At 50.6% G+C, this 20,278-nt stretch overlaps 1 long non-coding RNA gene across 1 annotated transcript; it reads left to right on the top strand.

The window, feature by feature from the left end:
* Positions 1-609: 609 nt before the first annotated feature.
* LOC149360952 (uncharacterized) lies at positions 610-19,909 on the top strand. Its single transcript, XR_016288358.1, has 2 exons — positions 610-841; positions 19,355-19,909. It is a non-coding gene; the product is annotated as an uncharacterized LOC149360952 (long non-coding RNA).
* Positions 19,910-20,278: the final 369 nt, after the last annotated feature.

The raw sequence follows: 20,278 nt of genomic DNA, 5'->3' as shown, positions 1-20,278 counted from the left end.
GGGCAAAAAAGCGAACATGTTTACAAAAGCAGCTTCGCAATTCTCAAGTCGATGCAGACGGCGTCGGTGAGTTCACGTAATGAATTGTATATTCTGCATCGTTTCCTGCATTCAAAACCCATTACTAAATTGTTAAAAGGCAAACAAACGATGACAAGTTTTCGAGGTTCCTCACCAGCTAACCCGGTAAATGCCGGCCCAAGCTGGCTGCTCACAATGTAGAGTGACCTCGAGTTGCTGAGGCCCGCCCACTTTTCCGACCCTGCATTTTTCATCCAGGCCAATCTTTGCAGATCCACATGTCGAAGGCGCTTTCGTGCCGATTAGCTTCGAATTTTGTGAGCTTGCGCTCATGCGTAATGGCAACGTTAACGTTTCAAATCATAGCCAGAAGGGGATGGCTCTGCCTTGTGCACATTGCTATTTTTACTCTACAGTGTGTTTTTTTCTTTAAAGTAAATAAAAAGAAACGAGTATGTCGTGCCACGTGCACAGCGACTGCGAAAGGCGGCTGCCCTATCTTGCCCCGCAGCTGCTGCGCCTGCGTACGCTCTCGCGGACGGCCTCTGCAGCGCCGAGTGTGTGCAATGAATTTCCCCGAAAGCCGGGGAGAGTTAGTCATCGGCATATGTTTCGTTCACCGGCGATCATTCAGCGTTGAAGTCGCAACCTGCCATAGCGCTCGACGAAATCGGCGCCTGGCTAATAGGCCTCTGGGACTGCTCGTGGAAAAGCCTTCGGCGAGAGCTGAGTAATACTTTGGGCTCTAATTCGCTCATACAACTTCAAGAGATGCCTTCCTGGAGTGTTCGACTCTGCCTTCTATGCATGCTTTTATCAGGTAAGAGCACATGAGTGTTGACAACCCATCATACGGGGCGCGTCATTTCTCCACGTGTATTCTGTTCTAGCAGGGATTGTGTAGGTTCTTAACGTTGCCTTCTGATCAAATCGGAGCATCCTAGTTCTTTTTAACAGCACTGCCGCTAATGGGGAAATTTAAGGAAGTTAGGAAGTTGATTGGTTTGGTTTATCGGGTTTAACGTCCCAAAACGACTCAGGCTATGAGGGACGCCGTACTGAAGGGCTCCGGAAATTTCGACCACTGGGGGCTCTTTATCGTGCACTGGTTAGGAAGTTGAATGCAACGGGAAAACCTGCACATGAGTTTGGCTTCATTTTTCTTTTTACTTATTCTCAACACGTGGGTAATACCACACTTGTATTTCGCTTGTCTCTGAGTTACAATTTCTTACACTCCCTTTCTCGTGCTTCGGTTTGTCTGGTGTCGGGCAGTAGGAATAAAGATGAACAAAAATTTAGTTCTGTATTTCCTTAGCGTACAAACTTGCGGGCTGTGCTCTTCAAGATTGTGCCAGAAAAACTTCTTACCCTGTGCAAGCAATGCCTTACGCCTTCAAGTTTACCCGAAGCTTAAAATTACGCTAATATTACATTCATCCAGGGGATAGTGGACGTCAAGGACGAAAAATTAGAATCAGCGCGTTGTCAGTTACTTACAAGGCTCTTACAGATGTAATCGCCTATAAAATTAGGGTAACCTCAGGCCGAACAACCAAACGACCAGCGAAAGTTTCAGAAAGGGCACTCGACAACAGGCCACATTCGCACCATCAGTCAGGCGGTAAAGAAATATGCAGGGTGTAAGCAATCCCCAAAAAGCCTTCGTAGTAGAACAGAAGAACGCGTGCGACATTTTCGAAACACACCAGTTGTGCAAACATTGTGGAATCAAGGTGTAGAGGAGACATACGTAGTACAAACGCACTCACAAATATCTATAGGGACAGCGCAGCAGCCATGGCGCTCAACGGCGAGTACAAAAATCCAAATAAGGAAGGGTGTCAGGATCGGATACACGACCGGTCTGACGAATAATATGAAAATAAAATCTAAATTAATGGTAAGTTTTCTTGGAAGAGGAAAACAGGTCAAAATAAGCGGTGAAGCTTTGGTGGAAGTTTTTTTTTTCTTGAATTTTTTGTACTCTGGGGAGCTGGGAACTAGTCAAGCTGAATTTTCAGCTTTTTTTCCCGCACTCCCTCACTTCATGAGTGAAATAAAGAATTTATTATTATTATTATTATAGATGGTAGCCGAATACACCTTAAATAACCAAAATATCTAGAAGAATCTGAATGAAGTGGAGCACATTTCGCCGGTTCTCTCAGATCATGAATGGCGGTTTACTACTACCCTCTAGAGAAAGCATATAACAGCTGTATCTTACCAGTACTCGCCTATAGGGCAGAAACGTGGAAGTTAATGGAAAGGATTCAACTTAATTTCTATAGAACGCAGCGAGTTATGGAAAGAAATATCATAGCTTTAACGCTAAGGGACAGGAAAATGGCATAGTGGGTAAGGTAACAAACGCGGGTTCATGACGTCTTAGTCGAAATCAGGACGAAATGGGCCTGGACAGGACATATTGTCACGAATATTACACGGCACACCGTTACAACACAAGAACTGTTCCAGTCTGCCGAGCGGTCACCAGCAAGCAGGCGAAGCACTTCTTCTTCCTCGTCACAAGCGAGATGGCGGAGCACTTCTTCTTCGTCCACTTCTAAGCTGTATCATTGCTCCCTCCTCTGCAGCATCGCCTCGATGCGGGCCGCTTTCATAGAGGGGAAAATGGGTTGGACACGGAAAGTTAAACACAGCTACCACGACACAGAACCGGTGGCACTCAGCGTCAAGTACAATCAGCAGGACGGTCATGGTACGGCTTCATACGAACGACGTGCACAACATCCGGATGCGGTGGTCTGCGCGATGGGCGGCCTGGGGTTGTCGGTGAAACTTCGTACGTCACGTCGCTAATGCGGCGGAGAATTCGGTAAGGTCCGAAGTATCGGCGCAGTAATTTTTCGGACAACCCACGGCGACGAAGTGGTGTCCAAACCCACACATGGTCGCCTGGTTCGTACGTAACAAATCGCCGTCCGAGATTGTAGCGGTCAGCGTCGACGTGCTGTTGACGGTGTATTCGCTGCCTGGCCAGTTGACGTGCTTCTTCAGCCCGCTGAACGAAAGTGGCGACGTCAAGATCTGGCCCTAGGTCACACTGAGGGTCGACGGGCAACATGGCAACCAAAGAAGTAATAGCTGGACGACCGAAGACAAGCTGGAAGGGCGTGAGCCGCGTTGTCTCCTGCAGGGCCGTATTGTAAGGGAAGGTTACGTATGGGAGAATTTGGTCCCACGTTTTATGCTCCACATCCACATACATGGAGAGCATGTCGGCCAGGGTTCTGTTAAGGCGCTGCACCAAACCATTTGTCTGTGGGTGGTACGCTGTTGTACGCCTATGGCTGGTGTGTGTCAGATCTAGGACTGGCTGAGTCAAGCAGGCCGTGAATGCAGCTCCACGGTCAGTAATGATAACCGCCGGAGCCCCATGACGCAGCACGATGTTGTGTACAAAAAACGTAGCTACTTCGACAGCAGTTCCGTTTGCAAGCACCGTTGTCTCAGCGTACCGCGTCAAATAATCCGTCGCGCCAGCAATCCAACGTTTTCCAGTGGATGACTTCGGGAAAGGGCCGAGCAGGTCCATTCCCACTAGTTGGAAAGGCGTCTTCGGAGGCGCTATGGGATGAAGAAATCCTGCGGGTTTGAAGGGACGAGACTTACGGCGCTGGCAGTCGCGACAGGTTTTGACGTATGTACGCACTGATGGAAGTAATCTGGGCCAGTAGTACCTCTGCCGAATCCTCGCTAAAGTACGACTGACCCCTAGGTGGCCGGCAGATGGTTCGTCGTGGCAAGCGCTCAAGATATCAGGTCGCAACTGGGACAGGACTACGAGCAGAAATGGTGCGGTGTTGCTCTCAAAGTTGCGCTTGTAGAGGACGCCGTTCTGCAGAGTGAAAGATTTGAGCCCACGAAGAAAAACACGAGGAACGCGGGGACTATCGCAGCCTTCCAGGTACGCGATGAGCGGCGCTAACTCTGGGTCCTCCCTTTGAAGCTGCGCCATATCGGTTGCGCTAACAGCACCAGGGAAAGAGAAGTCTTCAGTGATTTCCGGGGAAGCCAGGTCCACTGGAGGCTGAGCGCGTGATAAACAATCCGCGTCTTGGTGCTTCCGCCCCGACTTGTACACGACCATTACGTCGTACTCCTCCAAACGGAGGCTCCACCTCGCCAACCGCCCAGATGGATCTTTTAGGCTGGCCAGCCAGCATAACGAGTGGTGATCGCTGACAACGCGAAAGGGTCTTCCGTATAGGTATGGGCGGAACTTACTGATGGCCCAGACTACCGCAAGACATTCTTTCTCAGTCGTTGAATACTTGCATTCCGAGCGCGAAAGTGTACGGCTTGCGTAAGCGATGACTCGTTCGGCGCCATCCTGCCACTGTACCAGGACCGCCCCAAGGCCCACGTTGCTAGCATCAGTGTGTATGTCGGTTGCTGCGGCGTCATCGAAATGGGCGAGTATCGGTGGACGTTGCAGGCGGTGGCGGAGCTCCACGAAAGCATCCTCTTGGTCGCTTCCCCACAAGAAGGGTGTGTCGTCTCTGGTCAGTGCTGTTAAGGGTTCAGCTATTCTGTAGAAATCTTGGACGAATCGTCGATAGTAAGAGCACAGTCCCAAAAAACGTCGAAGAGTCTTTTTGTCAGTGGGACGCGGGAAACTGGAGAGAGCAGCGGTCTTGTCGGGATCTGGAAGAACACCGCGCGCGCTGACAACATGGCCGAGGAAACGAAGCTCCTCAAAACCGAAATAGCATTTCTCAGGCTTGATCGTAAGTTGCGCACATTGGAGCGCCCGGAGCACTGTGCGCAGCCGCTCCAAGTGCTGCTCGAAGGTGGGCGATAAAATGACGACATCGTCCAGGTATACGAGGCACGTCTGCCACTTGAGCCCAGATAAGACAGTGTCCATCATGCGCTGGAAAGTGCCGGCGCTGAGCACAGTCCAAACGGGAGCACCTTAAATTCGTATAGACCATCAGGCGTCACAAAAGCAGTTTTCTCGCGGTCTCGCTCGCCCACCTCTATCTGCCAGTAGCCGCTTTTGAGATCTAAGGAGGAAAAGAACCTGGCATCACGTAGTCTGTCGAGTGCATCATCAATCCTGGGGAGCGGGTAAACGTCCTTTTTGGTCACGTTGTTCAGTTTGCGGTAATCGACACAAAATCTCAAGGTGTTGTCTTTATTTTTCACGAGGACCACCGGTGATGCCCATGGGCTTGTCGACGGTTGAATGACATCGTCGGCGAGCATTTCGTCCACTTGCCTTTTAATGGCTTCGCGTTCCGTCGAAGAAACGCGGTATGGGCGCTGGCATACGGGTGGTGTAGTCTCGTCGGTGATGATGCGATGCTTTGCGACAGGCGTACGACCGACCCTGGAGCTTGTGGCAAAACAATCCGCGAAGTCGGTTATAAGCGACGAGAGGAGAGCCTTCTGCTCAGGCGCCAAATCCGGATTGATTCTGACGGACGGAAGGACAGGACATGGTGGAGCCTGGTCTTGAGGGCTTGTCTCCAGGGCGCACACTTGAGGCACCACGGCGAAGTCATGCAGGAAGGCGACAGCCGTTCCCTTGGCGAGGTGCTGCAACTCGCTGGCAAAATTTGTAAGGAGCACACTAGCACAACCGTCTTGTAGTTGGACGAGCCAGCGAGCGACGGCTACTCCCTTCTCGAGCAGCAGGGGTACGTGGCTATCAGCGACACCTTCGTAGTCGTGGAATAAATCGTTCCTTACGAGAACTAGCGCACTGGACCGGGGTGGCACCATTACGTCGTCGTCAACAAGTCGCACAGCAGTGAAGCGTGAGTCGTCTGTGTCAGTGCGCGCCACGGCCCGTTTAGTCGAGAACGTGACCCGTGCTTCGTGCAGGTCAATGACAGCACCGTTCGTGTGGAGAAAGTCGAGACCGAGGATCAAGTCCCTCGAACACTCACGGAGGACTACAAATTCGCCGACGTACACAAAACCACGGATATCGACACGAGCTGTGCACCTGCCGGCGGGGATAATCAGGAGGCCCCCAGCAGTGCGAATGCTAGGCCCCGACCACCCCGTCAATACTTTCTTCAGTTGTAAGGCAAGGGCCAGGCACATGACAGAATAGTCGGCACCAGTATCCAGCAAAGCGGTCACGTCGATTCCGTCAATTTTGACGCACAAATTGGAGGTAGCGCGTCGGATGCTGTCGCTACTCGCTCCCGGAGAAACATCGTCGCGTGGTAGTGGCGCAGGAGGATCTTCACAAGTCCCGGCATCAGCGGCCTTGCTTCCAGAGGCCGCTGGAATCAGTTTTCCCAGCGTGGACTGGGAGAACGGCGTCCGGAGTAGCCTGCGGCTTGACGGGGGCTTGGAGAACGGTAGCATCTCGGCGACGGTGATCGAGCCTCCTGGTGGCCTGACGTGATGTGGTTCTGGCGCGACGACAGATGTAATGCTATCTCCTGCGGTCGTTCCCCGTTCTGAGGGCACGGGTCATCCGGCGCGAAACCACGCAGGCCCACGCGGCGGTATGGGCACGCCCTGTAGAGGTAACCCGCCTCGCCACAGTGATAGCAGAGGGGCCGACGATCCGGGGCACGCCACACTTCACTCTTTCGCGGTCGCTGATGGGCTGGCGGAGCGTCACCACGAGGGGAGCTCGACGAGAGCACTGCTGGAGTCGCGGCAGTGACGTCGTACCCAGAGGCCTGGCGCAGGACGGACGCATACGTGGGCCTTACATCAGGCTGGCGAGGAACCTCGGAAATCTGGTGCTGTTGTGCTGCCAGGCGCACCTTGTCCCGGACGACTTCGCTCAGTGGCGTGAAAGATGGCGTCTCGGACGGCGTACGGAAGGCCTGCAGTTCCTCTCTGACGACAGATCGGACCAGCTCGCGTAGAAAGGCCGCGTCGATACCGGGAGGCATGGAGATGGGATCAGGCCTGAAGGTGTTCACGTCGCGATTGTACTGGCGGGCTCGCTGTTCCAGCGTCTTCTCCATAGTTGCCGCCTCGGTGAAGAACTCTGCCACAGTGCTTGGTGGGCTGCGCACGAGTCCTGCGAAGAGCTCTTGCTTCACACCCCGCATGAGGTGGCGAAGCTTCTTGTCTTGTGTCATGTTGGGATCCGCGCGCTTAAAAAGGCGGGTCATGTCCTCGTAGTACATGCGTACACTCTCGTTGTGGCGCTGGTTGCGCGAGTGTAACGCAGCTTCTGCTCGCTCTCGACGGTCTGCATTCGGAAAAGTGGCTTTAAGATTGCGGCAGAAAGCTTCCCAGGACGTAAACGAAGCTTCATGGTTTTCGAACCATGTCTGAGCCCAGTCTTCAAGTGCAAAATAGAAATTGTGGAGCTTACGGTTGTCACTCCAGCCGTTGTAACGGGCAACACGTTCGAAGATCCCGAGCCAATCCTCGGCGTCCTCGAACACGTCGCCATGAAACGACGGGGGTGTTCGTGGCTGATGACAGAGTATGTGCGCCGGGAGCGTGGTCTCAGTTGCCATGGCAGCTGGTGCCTCCGAAGACCGGGGTTGCGTCGCCCTGGTTGCAGCCGGAAGGAGCCCAAATTCAGGGGACGCTCCACGGAGGCGGCGGCCGCGGCGCTGGTGAACTGGCGTGAGATCCGTATTGCTCGGTAGCCTACGCGGGTCTGGAAGCGTACCCAGCACCTCCACCAGATTTGTCACGAATATTACACGGCACACCGTTACAACACAAGAACTGTTCCAGTCTGCCGAGCGGTCAGCAGCAAGCAGGCGAAGCACTTCTTCTTCCTCGTCACAAGCGAGATGGCGGAGCACTTCTTCTTCGTCCACTTCTAAGCTGTATCAATATAATGCGAAACAAGATAACCGATGATCTAACGGAGTGGATTTTAAGAGAAGGGAAGCGGAGCGGGGAGTGGCAGAAAATTAGGAGGGCAGATGAGGTTAAGAAGTTTCTGGGATGAGATGGCCGCGGGCGGCACCGGACTGAGTGAGTTAAAACTGAAGGCACAGCGCACGAAAGACAGGACTAAGGTAGGGACAAACACACCGCTGTGTTTGTCCCTGCCTTAGTGCTGTCTTTCGTGCGCGGTGCCTTCAGTTTTAACAATGTACCGACTAGCCCGAACAAATAACTTAGGGTGAGTTAAGCTTACGAAGATACTCATAACCCCCTTACTGAATAATGAAGGAATGATAGTACATTTGAGGATTTATATTAGGTTCAGCGACCTGGCACAGAGTGCTACATGCAGTTCGGCATTGAGAACATGATAACGGCGTTTTCAGGTGGAAAGGAATTTTTCATTTGGGCCTACGCAAGTCGCGTTCGAGTAACAGGAGGAATGTGGAAAGGAGGGCCGTTTCGGCCTTGTTATCTGAACACAAACGTGACTTCTGGGATAGCGTTGCGTGGCGCACTGGACAGAAAAGGATTCGGAGCAAACGGTTTGGTTTGCTTTATTAGGGTTTAACCTCCCAAAGCGGCTCAGACAATGAGGGACGCCGTAGGGAAGGGTTCCGGAAATTTCGACCACCTGGGGTTCTTTAACGTGCACTGACATCGCACAGTACACGGGCCTCTAGAATGAATAGGTCCGGTTAAGCTGTTCAGTTTGAAAGCATAAAAAAGAAAACTGCGATAGAGACAGAGACATGCGACTCTATCAATATCCAACGCTAATTTTGCTGCAGTTGCGTAAGTTTTTTGGTACGTATACACTTGTAGGTGAGGTTAACGACCTTGGTGCTACAGTACACAGCATATATAAAACTGGTACACACGGAGCAAGTGATGATTAGGACATTGTAATATGTGTAGTGATTATTAAGTGATGATAGAAAGAAACCATGTGTGGTGGTAATGACGCCATCTTTGAATCATAAGTCAATGGAAGTCTGCCTTCATGGCAGCTGGATTTCACATGTGCGCCTATACGTCACACAGAGCGTTGCTACGGTGAAAGGACAGCGCTGAAATATTTTCATTTCCGCTCATGTAGCCTGCGTGGGCAAGTTTTTCTGCGCACTTCAAACAGCGCCAGAACGAACGGAGTGTGCTTTAACACCTTGCATTGACGCAAGCGCACCTGAAACCAGGTGCAGCATTCTTAGCGTGATTTTATGGCCGTAGAACTAGCTTCAGGCAACGCTTTACAGCTCACAAGCATTGCGCACATTCTGTTCATGGAACACACGTCATGCGAGAACCGACAATTGGCCGTGCACATCGCACCTTTACGCCTTGTTGAGAAATTTTCTGCCATTCTTTTCAATGATTGGCAACTGTCCTGTACAGCAATACTCCAGAAATAATACAAAAAGGTTCGTTCACATGTCGCTTCAAATACAAAAACCTGTGGGACAAGAACAAAGAATTCGCAACACAGCTTTGGCATAGAAGTAGCGCTTGCATGGTACCCGCTAACATTGAGAGTAGGCAAGCGCAGTCTTTCTCCGGCTCTCTATTCCCGGGGCACGCATGCCGTTGGCAGGCTATTACAGCTTCACCCCAGCCAAGAAACCAGGCTTCCTCCTCGTGTCGGTGCGGGCAGAATGACGTGTATATTTCGGCCCAACGGATGTCTGTCAGCCCGACGGCGCTACGGGGTGAGAAAGATGAGGAACACGGTGAATCATTGAAGCAGATGATTAAAAGTCGGGCACGCTACAATGCGTATCAGGATCAGCGAGATGCAATGTGCATTTTGTATGGTCGCAAGACACGGTGGGACTATAGAGCCAACTTAAAAATGTATACTTCAATCGAGGTGCGTACAAAACTTGCGCAAGCGCGAATGAGTCTCCAAGCAAGAAATGTAAAAAATAAACAGAACAGATAGGACCAGAGTCATGTCAGTATGATATCATAAAAAAACTTCTTTATTACCTTTAGGGATAAATTGGCGGGCGTTTACTTCATAGCGCGCCCAACTTCAGGCTCACCTACCACGCATGATGATAAATGGCGGATGCCCAATTGAACCCAGACCGCGGTCCTACTGTTACGTGACAGCCAGCCGAAGAATGAGGCGTGATGAACCATGAACAAGAAAGGATTTAATGGGCGCTGGCCTAGCGCGAGCGCTCCGTCCCCCGCCACTGCCAGCTTCGTCTTCGTCACACTACCTGAGGCCACCGAGCGATCGTCCCGATCGGTGACGAACAGACGCGCGAAATGGCGATGGTCTTGAGTGGAGGGTTGAACAGTATGCAGAAGATGGTGCAGTGCTGGCCGCCAGGATGAGAAAGATGAGAGAATGAGTCCCGGTCCATGAAGCTTCTGGGCCGCAGGTCGCCAGTAGCCGACAGCCAAGGCTCTAAGAAGCGTGGACCGGCCGGGGCAGGAAAACGGCGTGTTCATGTGTGTGCAGCGTCTTAGGTCGGTGGGGTCGGAAAGTCAAGTCGGTCAAGGGTCGCTTCCAGTTCGTCGTGTCGGGTGGTCAGGGCGGAGGACGGGGCGGGGGAGCAAAGGCGAGGTCGGATAAGGTCGGAGAGGCTGGGGCAAGCCGGGCGACGCAGGCCAAGGTATCACGGCGGACGACCACGGCTGACACAGGACGCCGAAGCTCCAGGACCAGGATGCCGATGAATACCCCGTACCTTCACAAAATGTTACGTGGCGGCCAGCCGAAGAATGAGGCGTGATGAACCATGAACAAGAGATGATTTATTGGCCGCTGGCCTAGCGCGAGCGCTCTGTCCCGCGCCACTGCCAGCTTCGCCTTCGTCACAATACTGCTCTCACATTCGAAATGCCTGTGGTTTGACCGCAACACGTAGCACCGCTGACAGCAATGATTACCGCGTGTGCGCTCGAATGAGTAATTCCGAGGTGAAGTCAATTGTCAATATTTAGGGCATCAGCATTTTAGATCAAGATACTGGACGTGTAAAAGGCAGTTTTGAAAACTTCTTAATCTGGCTTCCTCAAGATTCACATTCATCAAATGGGGTCAATGCACGTGCTTTCTATAAACGATCAGCGTAAACATCTTCCACGTCACAAAATGCAGGAAATATATTATTGTTTGTCTGGATCAAAATACAAAGCTAGGTACTCAATTCATTCCTAACGTGGGAAAGCTAACATAACGAGCTGTCGAAACCGTCATTTTCACGTTAGGAATCGCAAGCCACAAAGCCAATTGCCACATTTTGACAACTGGGCTCGCCTTCGATTTTGACGACCTACAATTTTGCAATACAACTGACCCTCAAAAACCGAAGTTCAGAAGTTCATTTCTTAATTTTTTGGCTAATTCATCGTCTTCTCATTTCGCTTTCTCGCGTCAATTATCTTCGCCTTGCCGCGCAGACACCTGCACATTAACGTATATTTCACAGCTCTGAAAAAGAAAACCTGTATTCGATAATTTGAAACACTTGGTACACTCTCCATTAAGGGGCATGGTATGCTACCCAAGCCAGGACACAGATTGTCGTCGCTAAGAATACAGAAGAATTAGAGTTGGCAACGGAAACAAATTCTCTTTTTTTCACAACATGAGAAGTTCTAGCAGTTTCGAAGATTCTACCGACGTTTCAGTTTTCTCTGTTTGCTCACCAGGAGACCACGAGTGCCGCATTTAAAAGCGTCTTCCTATTCCTAACTGCATCAAGTTACTCTGCAGTGGGAATATACTTCCGTTGCTGCCAAAAGTAAGCATTCCGTATGTTTAGTTACCTAAACCTACTTCGGAAGCTGGGATCATAGCCTGCTCCAGAAAGGTTTTGCGCTAGAGCAGAGCTTACTCCAGTTTTACTCTCACGTAGGCGTATTGCTGTTTACATTGCATACGAAAACGCCCATATATTCCGAGGAAAGTACATAACTGTATTACGCACCCTTATGCCATATCCGGCGCCTAGTTGGTGACACCTTTCAGGTTATACATCGGTATCGCTGTCGCCGCTGCTCGGGTCTGTCTCCTCGTTACCCTTTTAAATGAAGCCATCTTCGGTTCCATCGATTGCATTTGGAGTTTGAACGCCAAGCGTTAAAACTCCAAAAGCAGATCAGCTTAAGTGAGGCTCTCCCTAGCTGTCCTCTCGGCGTCCCTTCGTGGACGCCAGCTGCTTTCCACTCCTAGTACGCGAGTCCGAATTCTGTCTTAAATGGCGCACAGCTGCACGCAGAAGCATGTTGTAAGACGATTACAATGATAGCAGCAGGGAGCGTCCGTCTTCTAACAGCACCGAGGTTGTGTGCCACGCAATAAAATTTATAGACACCTGAAACGCACTTGTGTTTCTAAATGTTTTCTATATTATGTTAGGTGGAGCAGCCCGTACATGATTGGGACCTTTTGTCTAGTGTATAGGGAAGACAATCTCGGTCGGCGGATGGATGGACGGACGGACGGATGGATGGACGGACGGATGATGGATGGATGGATGGATGGATGGATGGATGGATGGATGGATGGATGGATGGATGGATGGATGGATGGATGGATGGATGGACGGATGGACGGACGGACGGACGGACGGACGGACGGACGGACGGACGGACGGACGGACGGATGGATGGATGGATGGATGGATGGGTGCGTGGGTGGGTGGGTGGGTGGATGGATGGATGGATGGATGGATGGATGATGGGTGGATGGATGGATGGATGGATGGATGGATGGATGGATGGACGGACGGACGGACGGACGGACGGACGGACGGACGGATAGATTGATGGATGTTTGAACATAGAGGCTTGCTTTTGGAGTCGAAACACGTGACTTTTGCCTTACAGAGCTTTGTTCATTTTAACACTCAGAAATCATTCAATGTTGTTGAATAGATACCTATATTATGTTTTCTGCTTCTCGACATATCTTCCATCAAAAAATAAATATTGGAGTATTCCTTCTCTCATTTCTACTGCGGCCCAGTGCCTTTTGAAGCGGAATGTCTCACTAGGCTCGTCAACGCCGCGCTTTCGTGAGCCACACTACAGATTTGCCACAGCTGTGCATGCGCGAAACCGAGTGACGTCACGCGGAATGAAGGTCGCCGCTGCTGCCGCAGCCGTCGTCGCCGCCGCGCGCTGACTCCGTCGCCTGACCTTTCGCCGCCGCCGCGCACTACTGCGCTTGTGCGCCGCCGCTTCTCCTCCTCGCCACCGTTTGACCTTTCGCCGCAGCCGTGCGCATTTGAAAGGAGGGGTATAATAAGGCGCATAAAGGCGCATTTTCATCTGGCAATAAATTTAGTTGAGAGTAGCGCTCCTTTGTGTCTGTGTTCTATCCCCGTCCTTTCTTAGTCGTTTTGCGCTGAAAGCTTTTACATTACCATAATAAGGCGCGTTTTCCCATAGAACAGGCGCAGACACTCGCCATGGAAGGAGAAGAAGAAGCAACAGTCAGACGGCGCAGAAGCACCGATCCAGAAGTGGTAGCTGAAGAGTTGGCTGAGAAGCAGCGAGAGCTTTTCGCTTCGAGATATCCAGGCTTAACCTTAGCTGAGCCATAGACAATTTTTTTTCGCTTGATTCTCAAGTAAGGGTTTCAGGGACGAGACTTTCTCAGCCATGAGGATCGCCCGGGTGCTTTGGCATTCAGTTCAAATGTACCAAATTGCTTTTGTTTCCTTTCCTCAAACCGAACAGGTCTCGTCATGTAGTGTGTACATCTATTAATAAGTTTCTCTTCATAAACCTGCTCGCGCCTCGAAGAGCAAAGCACTGCCTTGCATATGGTGACAGAACTTCTCCCATCTCATGTCTGCTCTGCTGGCTACTGTTTTGTTTAATTCTGTCTGGCGAGAATTGTGAGCCTCCATCATTTTCCGGTAGAATGCGCCCACAGTTCCGAATTTCTGGCGATAATGCGAAATATGTGCGAATATAAAAAAGGAGAGTGCTTGTAGGATTGGCAGCCTAAAAACAACGGAGTGCCTGAGAAAATTTAATTACTCGTATCGATATATGAGTTTTGTAAGGATTGAGCCGCTACTTCTCCTGAAAACAAGGCTTTTTATAAGATCGAGAACGCTGGAAAATAAAACACAGGTCCGCCGCCACCGGCCTTTTTCATAAACAGACTGCCGTGTGTCACGACAGCTTTTTTCTCGCGGATCCATGAAGATGGTCATTCAATTTCTCATTCTTATTCATTCATATTCTGTCTTTATGCCGCAAGTACGGCTAGGGTGAGGGGAAAATTTCTAAAACTGATTTGGTTTCGTTTGGTTTATGGGGGCTTAACTTCCCAAAGCTACTATGGCGACGAGGGACGCCTCAGGAAGGGCTCCGGAAATTTCGACAGCCCGCGGTTCTTTAACGCACACTGACATCGCACACTGCATGTTAAAGAACCCCTTACGATCGAAATTTCTGTGAAACTAAAATTCTTTGGGAAAAAATGCGTTTTTTTCTCGGCACAAACATCAGCATAAGAAAGATGATCCACAGAAGTAATCTTTACTAAGATAAAAAATTTAATGAAGTTGTTAGCATGGTTCTTTAGAATTAAGAAATCATTATTAGACCTATACAAATGGTTTCTTGTTTTACCCGAAGCATAAAATTTGTCGACATCTCCGGTGTAGCTCGTTGAGGGCCACAGGACCATCATCAGGACCTTAAACTCATGCCCTTTCGGGAATATGCAAAGAGGATTGCAATGATCTGGGTCGGCTTTGGAGCGGACGGCCTCGGTGGGGTTATTTGCGATGAACCTATTATTCTGTATTATCACCCTTAGCAATGGCGACGACTGTGCAACATACTTCGTGGATACTAAATCTATTACTGCTCTCTAAAAAACTTTCTGTAGTGGGCACAAGTGCCCACTACAGAAAACAAAAGTATGACCGTAAAATGTAAGAATAACGAAGTTTTGGTACTAAGTGAATGACATTAAATTGCATTACGGATGACATTAAAACGTATGACAGTATAGAAGGTTGCGTAATCATTCTTTCTGTTGCTGCATGCTTGTCTGTTATTGGTCACTCGGACTGAGTAGGTTGCACGTTGCAACAAAGAAATTCCAAATCGGCTTCCCCCATTACGATTACTTAATGGAACTGACGGGGGCTCCGCTCCCGTTCCAAGCGGGCCGACCTCCGGCTTTTCTTATCAACCTTTGAGCATTTGCGAGCGGTGGTTGCCCTCCAAGGGCCAGGGAAAGGCGCTACGCTAACAAATTATACGACGTTCGAGCAGGGCCCCTCGTCTTGTCTATGCTTCCATAGAAGTTATACAGCCAACCAGGTCGATTTACACGTACAACTTGAATACTCCTATGTAATCTCGACCCTCCTCTCACTCCACAAGCAGGACCCAGCGTTACGCATACTCAATGTATACTGAAATCCGAAATTGCCGAAGGTATCATTCGCGGACCTCTTTAGACGCGCGCTGAGAGTTGCAGGTCGGGACCCTATCCTGATTGTGGGCAATTTCGACGCTCCCGCTCGGATGTGGGGTTACTGCCGTGAAGAGAAGCGGGCACGCAAGTTGGCGGAGCTTGCGTCAACGCTGGGCCTCAGTCTCCTCACTGACCCCGTCCATCCAACTCGTATAGGCAACTCCGTGACTAGAAATGCATGTCCAGACTTGACCTTCACCCGCAACATTCAGTATGCAGACTGGGTCAACACCGAGGAAACCATCGGCAGCAACCACTGCCTCCTGAGCATTACGGTTAGGACACATCCTTTCGCGCGACCAACAACACCACCCCGACTCCCAGATTAGACCAAGTTCGGGCAAAATTACTACACTGCCACACCCATACACGAACAAGGCTACCAGTCTTGGTCAGAACAATTGGTGTCTAGCGTTCTCTCCTCCGAAACACAAATTCAGCTGCCAGAGGCGGTCTTTGATGTGGACAACCACCTGCTCCTCCCCTGGGATGCCCGGCATTGCCTCGTCCGTCGGTGGCGCCGGCAAAAGCACAACCGGAAACTTGAAGTTCGCATCGCAGAACTCACTCAACGAGCGGCTGAGTATGCGGCCCAACTCGCCGACTCGAACTGGGTGGCCCGATGAAACACGGCTGCGCGGCAAATGTCAAGCCGGAACACTTGGCGACTCTTTCGCGCCTTAATTCACCCAACGCAAAGACGCACGGAAACTCCTGGCAAAAATGAAACGTGGCACCGCTCCGGGTCGGGACAAAATTACAGTCAAGTTTTTAGCCAACCTCCCCGACCCGGCATACTTGTCTTTATTCAATTACATTAACTCAGTCTGGTCTGGGCAAGTGCCACTCCCCATCGACTGGAATACCGCCCTGGTCACCTTTATTCCTAGAGCTGGCAAGGCCATCAACACGGACAACCTCCGCCCCATCTCTCTAACTTCCAGTGTGGGCAAACTCATGGAGATGATGGTACGCAACACGTTGTCCGAATTAATAGAATCCAAACACCTTTTCGCAAACCGCATGTTTGGATTTCGCCAAAACAGATCGGCACAGGATGTCCTGCTACAACTCAATCGGGCTGTCCTCGACCCCGCCGAATACCCTCACAATGACAAGTCGTACTCGCCTTGGATTTGAAGGGCGCATTCGACAATGTTACCCACGAGATCATTCTCACCCACCTCTCTCAAACTAACTGCGGCAGAAACGCCGTTCAATACATTCGGCAATTTTTGACCGACAGACAATCTTACATTCGCATCTAAGATAAGGAACACGGCCCCTTTCATTTAGGAACCAGGGGTACACCACAGGCCGCGGTTCTCTCTCTCCCCTTTTATTCAGTCTGGCTATGGTGCGCCTACCTGCCCAGCTGGGCGCTGTCACAGGTGTACAGCATGCGCTGTACGCCGATGGCATCACCCTGTGGGCCACACAGGGTTTCCTCGGAGACATTGAGGCGAACCTGCAGGAGGCGGCGGCCATAGTGGGCCGTTATGCTCGCCGCTGCGGTCTCCAATGCTCCACCCAAAAGTCTGAATTTGTGCACATACGCCCCTCATCAAAGTGCACAGCCAAAATTTCGTTGTCTCTTGAGACAGGTCCAATTCCTGAAAATATAGAAGTCCGGCTACTGGGGCTCTTTATACATCAAGACAGACGGTCAGAAACAACACTGTCCAAACTCCATCAGGTGGGGGACCAGGTGGGCCGCTTAGTCTGCCGGGTTTCTATCAAGCGCGGGGGGTTACGATGTAAGGACACCTTACGGCTGGCGCATGCATTTGTATCCAGTCGAATTTTATATTCGACTCCATATCTCCACCTACGGAAGCAAGACGAGGATTCACTCGAAGTCATCCCCCGCAAAATTATTAAGCGGGCTCTGGGCCTCACCGTGAACACCTCCGACAAGCGCCTCCTGGGGCTCGGTATGGTGAACACATTTCGGGAGCTCCGGGAAGCCCACTCGACCAACCAATACACACGTCTCTCGAAGACATCGTCGGGTCGCCGCCTCCTTGCCCGACTACACATCCAACACACCACTCTTATGGAAGAACGCGTACGTATTCCATACCAGTGGAGATGCGCCCTCCACGTGCGCCCTCTCTCCGCGAACATGAACCGTGAGGACCCTAATGGCCGGCGCCTGGGGCGGGCGGAAGCCCTAGCCCGCCCCTATGGATCGAAAGGCGGCGTATTCTACGTGGATGCCTCCGGCCCCCACCATGGGGATGGTAAACGGCCGCAGCCGTCCACCAATCCAAAACATTGAACGGCCTTGCTTTCCGATCCCGTGACATAACACACGCGGAGGAGGTCGCCATTGCGTTGGCTGCATCTGATTCCAATTCAACGTCAATTATTTCCGACTCGAGAGGGGCATGTCGGAATGTCGAGCAGGGCTGGGTACCGTATCTAGCCTACCGCATTCTCCAAAACAGCGTCTACACCGGGGACCCAGCGCACCGACGTATCGTTTGGGTTCCTGCTCACATGGGCCTTGAGGAAAATGAGGCAGCTTACGCCGCCGCCCTCGCGCTCTCTCACCGGACATTCCCCTCCGACCCCGACGATCAGGAACTCGAATTCACTCCAGCTTACTCCTTCAAAAACATTGTTTTATTTTATCAATCTGGGCACGGCCTACGGTCTTTATCATTCTGGGCACGGCCTTTATCAATCTGGGCACGCAACTAGGGGGTGCACTTAAGGGCACCTGAAAAATTCTACGGACCATGGTTATAGGGAGGTCCGAGGTGTGTTCCACATGACGGCGAAATAGAATTCAACGATGCAGTTGGAAAGTCAGCTCCCCTCGCGAGCACTGCCCGCCACCGACCTCCGCATCCCACCGCCCTATAGGTAGAGGATTGGCCATCCATCCACCGCCACTGTCGACGCACCCGACCTTCACCACCTAGAAGCGCCACCCACCCAGCAGCCTCCGCACACCTTCACCCCCCAGAAAAATTTTGAGGCGTGTGTGAAGCCTTGGTTCAGAGTAAAAGCACTCATTAGAGCTAAACCATCAAATTTAGCATCAAAGGTAAATCCAACTGCTTTTGCAGAATTGTCACATCACATGTCTGATAGTCCCGAAAATGTTTCTACAAAACTTTCGATTGCTGCACCCGGAAAAAAGAGTAGGAGTAGCAGAAGAAAAGACTGCAAAAAATCGATTTATGGCGTGCGTACTTTAAGTGAGGTTTCAAGTACGCGAGAAAAGATTGTTTAAGAAACAGAATTGTGGCCACAACAGGGTGCAGGCGGGTAAGCCATGGTAGCCAAGCAGTTTTTTTTTCCCTATATTTTAAGTGCATCTGCTCTACTGGCCTAAATATTGTCTAATTTTGTTCAGTACAACGCAGGCATTCTGTACAGAAATAATTGAATTGTATGTGGGGACAGTATCAAGGACACATCCCCCAAAGTAGTCTTTCATAGTCCTTATAGTTGCCGGTAAAATTAAAAGCAATCTCTCGAATTCAAACCAATTTCGGAAGTCGCAGCTATTCAGAAAATTGGCGCTAATGGTTTTGGGCTTTAGACAGGCCAGCCTTTGAGCTCTGTCCCGGAGCAGAGCACGGTTCAACATTTTTATGAGGGAAAGATAAAGCTGCCAAGGCAGCAGTAGTGCATAGATCGTATAAATCGATTTCTGGTCCTCTTTCGTCTTTTAAAACGCATCTCTATTAGCTCGCACCCTACCCCTAGATCCTACGATATTTCAACTGAGCCGATAGCCCTAAGATCTTTACTCTGTGTTTGAAAGCTATGTGGAATGCCTTTACAAGCGTCCAATTTAAATGGGAGGGTAAAGAGGGCAAGCAGTGATTTCGTCGTCAACAAGTGACTGCCTAGTAAAGAGCTGGACTGGTTACTTTTACAGGAAGGACACCGACACAAAAATTATTTTGTGTCTTTTCCTTCGACGCTTCAATGCTTCGACAGAACGGAAATCAGAACCCTTATTTGCCCTTCTTTGTGCTTTCCACGCAGTTGTCCTTCAACCAGCCGCCTCGGAGCTTGGTGCAGTCACCGGCCTAATCTCGGATATTTTCAACGGAATTATCAGCGTAGTCGACACCGGCATCAAACAAGGTCTCAGTTTGTTTCACATCGGAACGCCAACTCCTACGACTACCGATGCTGCTCCTTGAAAAGACAACGGCCGTCCTTCGTAGACACGACTGCCAGCAATACACGCCTCATGAGGCCTCTATCCCCACACGCACCTTACAAGCTTCGCTGCTGAAAAAATTTCCTACTTTCATACCTCCATCTGTAGCCTCTTTGGTTGAGGCGGAATTGTAAATATGTGACGAACTACGATATGACTCCAAATGAAATCCCTAAAATCTTTCACTGAAATCAATGCCAGCCTACCCGGTATGGCACCGTTTTAAAACATACTTGCACCAGCAGGACATAATATCCATAGATTTAATCTAGACATTCTAAGAGTGCGCGCCTTCTGAATCATTCCGATAATAAAAGACTACCTGCCTCTTTAGTGTGTTCCTAAGGTGTATTAAACATCGTGTTGTTTCCTTGTCTTAAGCCTTGTTTGTTGCCGGCTGCTTTGAAGTGTAGGATACAAAAAGCACGCCGAGCTGGATTTTGATGCTCCATGTGAACGCACATGGACGCAAATGAAATAAGCTGAATTCAATTGGTGCACTATGCTCTTTGGTATTGTTCAATGAGGGTCGCATGAGTTTGCTGTGTGATCGTGCCTAGTACTCCGGCGACTGATCATAGTGTCAGGCTTCATGTTCCTGTGGTGAGGGCGAATAGAAAGGTTGGTAGGGCCGTACAAGGTAGTCGGACAGGTGGTACAGTGTAGACGATGGTGCCTTACGGCCCTTGAGCATAGGTTGCTTCGGCCCTGCTCGGATACTCGACCAGTTGCTGCTTGCCAAG

This window comes from Amblyomma mixtum, chromosome 2, assembly GCF_055824585.1.
Source record: "Amblyomma mixtum isolate Tamu chromosome 2, ASM5582458v1, whole genome shotgun sequence".
NCBI lineage: Eukaryota > Metazoa > Arthropoda > Arachnida > Ixodida > Ixodidae > Amblyomma > Amblyomma mixtum.
Note: the sequence above shows the minus strand (reverse complement) of the source record. Positions and strands in the feature narration are given on the sequence as shown.